General features: G+C 47.8%; 1 long non-coding RNA gene across 1 annotated transcript in view; it reads left to right on the top strand.

Annotated features, from left to right (window-relative positions):
* LOC102165502 overlaps positions 1,183-9,128 on the top strand; it is a 78,407-nt gene continuing 70,461 nt past the window's right edge. Inside the window, exon 1 of the long non-coding RNA XR_002344154.1 lies at positions 1,183-1,335. This is a non-coding gene — a long non-coding RNA (uncharacterized LOC102165502). The remainder of the gene's footprint in view (positions 1,336-9,128) is intronic.

Here is a 9,128-nt window from a genome sequence, read left to right as displayed (position 1 = left end):
AATTAGGGTGTTGACAGAGACATGGTCTCTCTGAGTGATTCTTCCTTGCCTCTTCCTAGCTCCTGGTAGTAGCCAGCACTTCTCTCCTCTCTCCTCATTTTTAGGGCTGAACCTGCTATATAAAGAAGATCCAGGGCAAGGTGCAGAATCAGAGCTGCAGCTGCACCTGAACCACACTACAGACACAGCAATGTGGGATCAGAGCTACATTTGTGAGCTACACTGCAGTTTGCGGCAACTCTAGATCCTTAACCCACTGAGCAAGGCCAGGGATTGAACCCACATCCTCAGGGATACTGTGTCAGATTCTTAATCCCCTGAGTCACAACAGGAACTCCCAGCAATTCTTGACTTCTAGCTCCATCACTCCAAATTGCCTTCATCTTCACATGGCTTTCTTCCCTCTGTGTATGTGTCTCTGTGTCCAAATTCCCTCTTCTATGAGGACATGTCATTGGATTTGGGCCTATCCTAATCCAGAATGAGCTCATCATAACTTGATTACATATAAAAAGACCCTATTTCCAAACATTCTAAAGTTCCAGATGGACATGAATTGTGGGGCAAAACTATTGAACCCAGTATAATTCACAAGGATTCTTTTTTTTTTTTTTTCTTTTGTCTTTTCTAGGGCTGCACCTGAGGTATAGGGAGATTCTCAGGTTAGGGGTCTAATCATGTAGGAGAAAATCTCCCGATAAGAAGGTAGAAAGGAGAGATCCCGGCGGCCATGATGACTACGCAACGTCCAGCCAACGGCCCCAACCTCCCCTCCCCCACACGTCTGCTTCTGTAAACTTGCTTCTGCATCATCTACCTTGCCTGACCTCACTCCGGTCCCACCAGCCAAGCACGGACCCAGAAGAGGTAGCCCTTAAAAGCCTTGTGAAACCCTTTTGGGGGCTCAGACTCCAGAGAGTGATCTCCTCTGAGCCCGAAGGCGAAATACACCTGAGTTCCCCCCATCTCCGAGTGCTCGCTTGGTGAAAGAGCTGATCCGCTGCAGCCACAGAGCTGCTGGAGCTGGCACACTACAGCCACAGGGCTGTCGCCAGAGCTGATATGCTGTGGCCACAGGGCTGCTGGGCAGCTGCCATAGCATTTCTGGAGGCCCCAATGAGATTCCAACCGTTCTGGCCGCTTGAGCCACCTGAACAGCGGCAAGGCCGCCCGGGAGCCGGGGAGCCGGGGAGCCATGAACCGAATGAGGCGGCGAGCCACCCGACGTATTGTAGGTCCTCCATCTTGAGGGGCATTCCTGACTCCCAGGTGACCGAACCCTGACTGGACTCGGTGGAGAGACGGACCAACTCACCAGGAAGGCGTCTGGACAAGGTAAGGCCCTGGGGCCAACCCCAGTCAGGTCCTGCCCCAGCGGGCAGAAGAGGGGGCTGATCACCCCCTGAGTAAGCCGCTCCTGGTCGGAAGCTGTGTCTGACAGGAGCAGCAGCCCTTGTGCTCCTGATCCGAAGCAGAAGAGCCTCTTGCTCTGGTGGAGCAATGGGCAGGTGTAGGCGATTGAAAGTTGGGCTTGATGGAGCTGCTAGTTAGGGACTCCCAGGGAGTGGGAGGCAATGTGACGACCTCTGAGTGTGTGTGAGGGTGAATGATCGGCCTGATTCGCTTGTGCTTCAAGTTTTTGTGGCTCCACGGTCTTTGCAGCGATGGAGTCTGAGTGGGTCCCAACCTGCAGTTCCGTGGCGACCTCATAGGGCTTGTGGCTGCAGCGGACTCTGAGGGTTCTCTTCCCTCCCTGTGAGTCCAATCCAAGTTCAGCGCTTATACGAACCAGCCCATTGTTAAGAGGCACCAAAACTCCCGAGAGGGGGGCGGTCAGGCGGACATCTGAATGGCCACCTTCTGAGAGGGGGGCACCCTCCCTTGTTTTGTCTGCGACACCAGCACAGGGCGGCCACACTGGGTGGGACCTAACCCAGAAGCCCATGAGCCAGAGACCCCTGTGCTCCTGCCATTTGGGCCATAAATTCCTCCAAGGAGATCATCTAACTTGACCTTGCCCCCAGGCCTCCAGGAACTCCCATCCCAGATTCTAAACCAGCCATGGGACTGCCCATTTTGTCAGTTCACAGAGGCCCAGGATCTGAGTCAGGGAGACAAGCCTGTCATCCCTGGCTCAGTCCAGGGTACGAGGTCCCCTGTCCTTTGCCCAAAACATTGGAACGTGTCTGAGAGTGCCTTCCCGAGACTGGGGGCCCAGATGGATCAGAGACACTTGCAACAAAGCAGGTGCTCTCCCTGGTCATAGAGCGAGCTGAGTGGGAGCTGTCTTGCTTTCAGGAGTGGCAGAGGCAATGCTAGTGGGGATACCACCCATGAGGTCAGAGAAGGGCTCATAATATCAGGCCATAGATGAGATCCACAGAAAGACACCATGGGTTCACCCAAGTCTAAACCCACGGTCCTAGACTGTGTGATCAAAGATTTCAAAAAGGGATTTTCTGAAGATTATGGTGTAAAACTAACCTGATCTTTCATCATTTCCTTTGCTATTACCTCAAATAGAGCTGTGCGGGCAAAGGAAACAGACTTCTAGATGTTAAGACCACCCCAAGTGGTAAACATGCCTGTGGGGGAAAGGAGTTCATAACTAGTATTCACCCAACTCAGGCCAAGTGTTAGCCTCAGAGCCTGGGCATAGTCAGTTTTGCTTTTTGCTGTTTACTTTCACCCTGGTTAGAGAAATCAACAGTTGGTTCATCCAATTTACCTGTTAACTGTGGCTTAGAAACTTTCCTAATATTAATAGAGGGCATGTCAGAGCAAGCATCCTAGGATTCAAAAACTCAGGCAGGGCCTGTATGCCTGGGTTTTCTTCACCTCTGTCCAGAGACAGGCAATGGGCAGGGATGACGGGAAGGGAGGCTATGCTGGGAAAGAGTGGTTAATTCCAGTCAGCCTGAGGTTGGATGGGACATTTGACCACTGGTGTCTAGCTGCTCCATCTAAGAGAGGGGATGCCCTCACATAACCAAGAAGGGACAATAGGCACTGGATGCTGATCTTTTCTTTTTTGGATGGGAGCCACCTCGAGCCTGGTGCATGGCTCAGTAGCAACTCCTCTGACATGTGCCTTGAAGAACTGGAAAAATTTGACCCTGAGACTCTGAAAAAGAAACGTTTAATTTTCTTTTGAACAAAAGTCTGGCCACTATATAATCTGTCAGATGGGGTGCAATTGCCATCTGAAGGCTCTCCAGCTTATAATACTATTCTCTAATGAGGCCTATTTGTTAGATGAGAAGGGGAATGGTCAGAGGTGCCTTGTGTCAGATCCTCTTTACAATGAGGGAAGACACTACATTGAGGAAGGCTTGTGGACTTTCTCAGTACATTATGCCAACTCCCTCAGGACCTAGGTGCCCACCATATCCTGGCCCAACTGGGTCAGACCCTCCAGAAGTTAATCAGCCTTCTCCAATACCACCCAAGGCTCCTCCTCTTCCCCCTCCAGTGCCAAAGTTATATCCCTCTATACTTCCTGTACAAGAAGTGGCAAACAGAGAATGGGGACTGATACAGGTTCATACATACATCTATTTCACTTCAGGACTTAAGGCAAATAAAAACAGATTTGGGAAAATTGGCTGATGACCCAGATGTATTGAGGTCTTTCAGGGTCTCATGCAGTCCTTTGAGTTAGCCTGGAAGGACGTCATGTTATTACTAAAACAGACATTGACTATAAGTGGAAAAGAAAAATACATAAAGTCTTCGAAACTGCTCAAAGCTGGGGAAGATGAATGGAATGATGCTATAAATGCCAGAGGCGGATTAGAAGAGGAAGGAACAAGATTCCCCACAGGGTGTCAAGCAGTTCCTATGAGCGATCCCAGTTGGCCTGCTGATGAGGGAGATAACCACAGTTGGCATAGAAATCATTTTATTACTTGTATTGTTGAGGGATTAAAAGCCTCATGAGTAAAGCCCATTAAAAACTATCGGTGGTTTACTAGGGGAACAAGAGGGTCCATCAGCTTTCTTAGAAAGACTCAGAAAGGCATTGAGAAAACATACACCAAGGATCCCAGAAATGATGGAGGGTTGAAAGAGTCTTAAGGATAAATTCATAGCTCAATCAGTGCCAGATATATGGAGAAAGCTCCAAAAATTGGCTTTTGGCCCTGATCAGGACCTGGAGCCCCTCCTCAGAGTAGCAACTCAAGTATGTTATAATTGGGGCCAGGAAGAATGAAAGGAGAACAAGAGGAGAGACAGAGAAAAGGCTGAGGCTCTAGTTATGGTGCTATAGGGAGTCAACCTGGGAGACTCCAAGGCAAGAGGACAAGGGCAGAGACCTATACCTGGAGCCTGTTTCCTCTGCAGAAAAGAGGGACACTTGAAATGGGAATGCCCCAAGACTCAGACCACAGATCCCAAGCCATGCCCCATATGTTGGGGAGATCACTGGAAGAGGGACTGTCCCCGAAGATGAAGGTCTCTGGGGTTGACCCCTCAGGCCCAGGATCAAGACTGATGGGACAGTTCCATAATGGCTCCTGTCCTTATCACCACACAGGAGCCCTGGGTGACTCTAATTGTAGGAAGACAGCCTATTGACTTCCTCCTGGACGCGGAAGCCACTTTTCAGTCCTCCTCTCCAATCCTGGGCCCCTCCCTCATGAATCTGCCACATTCATATTTCTGGCAAGCTGGTACAAAAATTTTTTACCCAACCTTTGAGTTGTGACTGGGAATCCATTTTCTTCTCTCATGCCTTTCTGATTGTTCCAGAGAGTCCAACTCCTCTTTGAGAAGGAGATATTATGTAAGAGCTTAAAGCCTCAATTCACATGGCAATGGAGGATTTCCCATCATGTTGCAGCAGAAACAAATCTGACTGGGAACCATGGGGTTGTGGGATCGATCCCTGGCTTTGCTCAGTGGGTTGGGGATCCAGCCTTGCCATGAGCTGTGGTGTAGGTCACAGATACAGCTCGGATCCTGTGTTGCTGTGGCTCTGGCATAGGCCAGCAGCTGTAGCTCTGATTGCACCCCTAGCTTTGGAACCTCCATGTGCCCCCGCCCAAAAAAAGGCACATGGCAGTGGAGCCTAATCAAGGTTTATGCCTGCCTTCGATGGAAGTATATATATCGACACAGAAGTCTGGGCCATAGGAGGAAAGATAGGAAGAGCAAAGAATACTCAACTTGTGGAAATAAGTCTTAAAGATCAGAATTTATTTCTTTGCCAAAAGCAGTATCCTCTAAGACCTGAGGAACGACAGGGACTTATCCTAATTATAGGAAATATAAGAGAACAGAGATTATTAATTGAATGTATTAGCCCTTGTAACCCTCCTATATTGGGAGCACAAAAACCTAACAGGGATTGGTGCCTAGTACAAGACCTTTGTCTAATAAATGAGACACTGGTCCCATTACATCCAGTGGTGCCCAATCCCTACACTCTTCTTTCACAAATTCCAGAAACAGCACCATGGGTTACTTACTAGATTTAAAAGATGCCTTTATTCTGCATTTCCTTGACTAAGGCTTTGCATATATAAATCCTCAAAATATGGAAGATAACTAACTGGCCAGAATTAATTTTAGCTTCAAGTAAACTGGGAGATATTCAGTATTAAATTAATATCTTAAATTAGAATTGAAGTTTGTTGATCTAATTAATACATACATGACATTACAGCTGTCAACATTAGGTATAATATCTTATCATACCTAGGTTTAACAGAAGTCAAATGAGACACTGAGACATCAGTTACTAAGCAGAAACTAAAGGTCTTTGGAATGCTTAATCAATTTGATCAGTGCCACCCTGAGCTGGTCTCTATAAGAAAAACATGTGTTTTTAGAAATTATAAAGGACAGTCCATGGTTGCTTGAGAAGAGTAGAATGTGTGTGTTTTCAATATAGAAGGAATGAGGGATGGAATTGCATTTTACTAAGGCAAAAGAAAGATAGTGTGTCTTTAGCTGATTGCTCTGGTTGGAAAATAAGGGACAGACTAATACGGATACAGAAAATGATACAAGGTGTGTGGGAAGTGGACACTGGGAAGAGAATTTTGTGCGTGCTGGGAACTGCTTAGAATAAATCTGAGTAAGTTAACTTTAAAAGTAAGGTGGTGCCATAAATCATACTCCTCACAAGGACATAAGGTAGCTTTCAATGTCATGCTGACCGAGGAAATGGCATACAAATGTTTCATAACCAGCCAGAGAAATCAGAAAAACCATACAAGTTACCAGGGCTATTATAAAATCTAAATGTTGTATTCCTGGTTGTTCACAGAATGTGTCTAATTCCCTGCTAGATCTTCAACAGTAGATACATGAACTGTCCTATCCAGCTCCACCTTTTGGAGCTGCCCTGTGGAACCAGCTGACCTCCTGGTAGAAATATTTCCTCACCATATTCACTGTGGTCTTGATCCTTTTATTTGGACCCTGTATAATTAATTGTATTTCTTGCTTCATTACATCCTAATTAAAAGCTGTCAAACTTTAAATGGTGATAGAAGGGGTACCCAATGCGGTGTATCAAAGCCCACTTGACCATCCTAACTGGAGACCTAACTGCCTTCCCTAATGATGCCCCTTTTCAGTAGGAAGAAGCCAGAGCAGTCATTGCCCCTTTTCCCTGCAGTTAGAGTCTCCAGCTCGGGGGGGAATTGAGGCAGAATATTAACTCAGGTAGTCAGTGTAGGAACATGGATTCGATACATTCCTTTTTTTTTTTTTTTTTTTTTTTTTGTCTTTTTGCTATTTCTTTGGGCCGCTCCCATGGCATATGGAGGTTCTCAGGCTAGGGGGTCAAATCGGAGCTGTAGCCACTGGCCTACGCCAGGGCCACAGCAACGCAGGATCCGAGCCGCGTCTTCGACCTACACCACAGCTCACGGCAACGCCGGATCCTTAACCCACTGAGCAAGGGCAGGGACCGAACCCGCAACCTCATGGTTCCTAGTCGGATTCGTTAACCACTGCGCCATGACGGGAACTCCTCGATACATTCTTTGATGTGGCTCTTGATTAACATTTGTAAATTAAGTGTCACATAGCAACCCCAACTGCTATAAAGGTTGCAGGTATTACCCCGTGGATCCATCACACTAGAGTCAAGAAGGCTGCATGCGCTGCTGACATAGACACCTGGGAGGCTGTACAGCACCTCAAGAATCCCCTCAGGGTCAAGTTCCAGAGACTCTCTTCACCATGGCCAGAGAGCTCTAAGCCCTGCTCTGGCCACCCCTGGAAGCTGGTCAGTCTACACATGGTAGAAGCCTGAGGAGTTCCACATGCAACTTAACTTGAACTCGTGTTCTGGTGGGGGACGTTAGCCATCGAAATCACCTTAGCCCTTGTGCTTGAAGTCGGGAATGGGAAGAGGGCCCTAGGTTGCTTATTTGTGTGGCATATCTTCTGACTCCTGGTACATTGGGAGTCCTCCCCATCACTGGTTGACACACATAATGAGGGGGCTTGTCACCCTAATAATAGCCTTTATGACCAACAAACAGATCCAGGTTCCTCCATCCATGGAGTTCAATAGTGTCTCACATGTCAAAATTTGTACACAAGATTAATTGTTGGGCATGATTGCATGAGAACAACCCTACAGGGGTATGAGATGTTGAGGTCAAGGCTCCCCCACAGCCGTAGAGGACCTCATCAAGCTGGAGGGAACATTAGGTGGGCTCACTTACACATTACACACAGAGGTCAATACACTGCCATCATCCACACCATGCTCTCCAGCACCAGCACCACCAGCAATCCAGTAGACTGCTGCCAGACCTAAAACTGGAGCATGCAGAGCCATGGGGATACCCAGAACGAGGCTGGCCCATGGGGATAATTAGCAAGTTAGTGGGAAAACAGCTTCTCTTTTCAAAATCGAGGAGTAGGGCATTCTATCTTTAGAGGATTATTTGGGTTTGCTGGAGTACCTCTGTTAGAGAGAGCAGCACTTAACCTGACTAATGATTCAAGAGTCTTGGAAGGCCACCGTAGCAGCCATGAAAGTCTAACAACAACTTGGACACCTGGCGCAGGTGGTATCACAAAACAGGAGGGGACTAGAATTACTGACAGCAGAAAAGGGGAACTCTGTCTCTTCCTTCAGGAAGAATGCTGTCTTTATGCCGACAAGTCAGAAGTAATCAGCAGCATGGCACAACAATTAAAGAGTGAATAACCAAGAGGAGGTGAGAATTGGCAGAGTCTTCAAACTACTGGAATAAGATCTGGAACTGGGCTTCATGGCTCCTACACTTAACTGGGCCTCTGACTATCCTCATCATTGCCCTCTTGTTTGGGCCCTGAATTCTTACTGTGATTACTCATTTCATAACCACATGAATAGAGTCTATAAGGTTGCAAATGTTAGTCAGTTCACAGTAGGCCCCCCTGGACACATCAGACACAGACAACTTGAGCTTTAAAAATTGATGCTTGCTCCCAGGAAGTGGAAAAGCATCAAGAGGGGGGAATGTAGGAGAAAATGTCCCGATAAAAAGGTAGAAAGGAGAGCCCCTGGCCATGATGACTACGCAACGTCCAGCCAACCGCCCCAACCACCCCTCCCCCGCACATCTGCTTCTGTAAACTTGTTTCCACATCTACTATATTGCCTGACCTCACTCCAGTCCAATCAGCCAAGCATGGACCCAGAAGAGGTAGCCCTTAAAAGCCTTGTGAAACCTTTCTTTGGGGCTCAGACTCCAGAGAGTGATCTCCTCTGAGCCCATGGACATAATAAACCTGAGTTCTCCACCTCTCCGAGTGCTCCCTTGGTTTCTCGCCTGGTGAAAGAGTTGATACATTGCAGCCACAGAGCTGCTGGAGCTGGTACACTACAGCCACAGGGCTGTCACTAGAGTTGATGCTTCTGCAGCACAGGGCTCCTGGGCAGCTGCCGTAACAATCAGAGCTGTAGCCACTGGCCTACACCACAGCAACAGCAACTCAGGATTCGAGCCATATCTGCAACGCACACCACAGCTCATGGCAGTACCAGATCCTCAACCCACTGAACAAGGCCAGGGATCAAACCCACAACCTCATGGTTCCTAGTTGGATTCATTGACCACTGAACCATGGCAGGAACTCCCACAAGGATTCTTTCTTAATGGTACACATCCAGT

The sequence above is a fragment of the Sus scrofa genome, chromosome 5 (assembly GCF_000003025.6).
Source record: "Sus scrofa isolate TJ Tabasco breed Duroc chromosome 5, Sscrofa11.1, whole genome shotgun sequence".
In the NCBI taxonomy this organism is placed as follows: domain Eukaryota; kingdom Metazoa; phylum Chordata; class Mammalia; order Artiodactyla; family Suidae; genus Sus; species Sus scrofa.
This window is presented reverse-complemented; position numbering and strand designations above follow the sequence as displayed.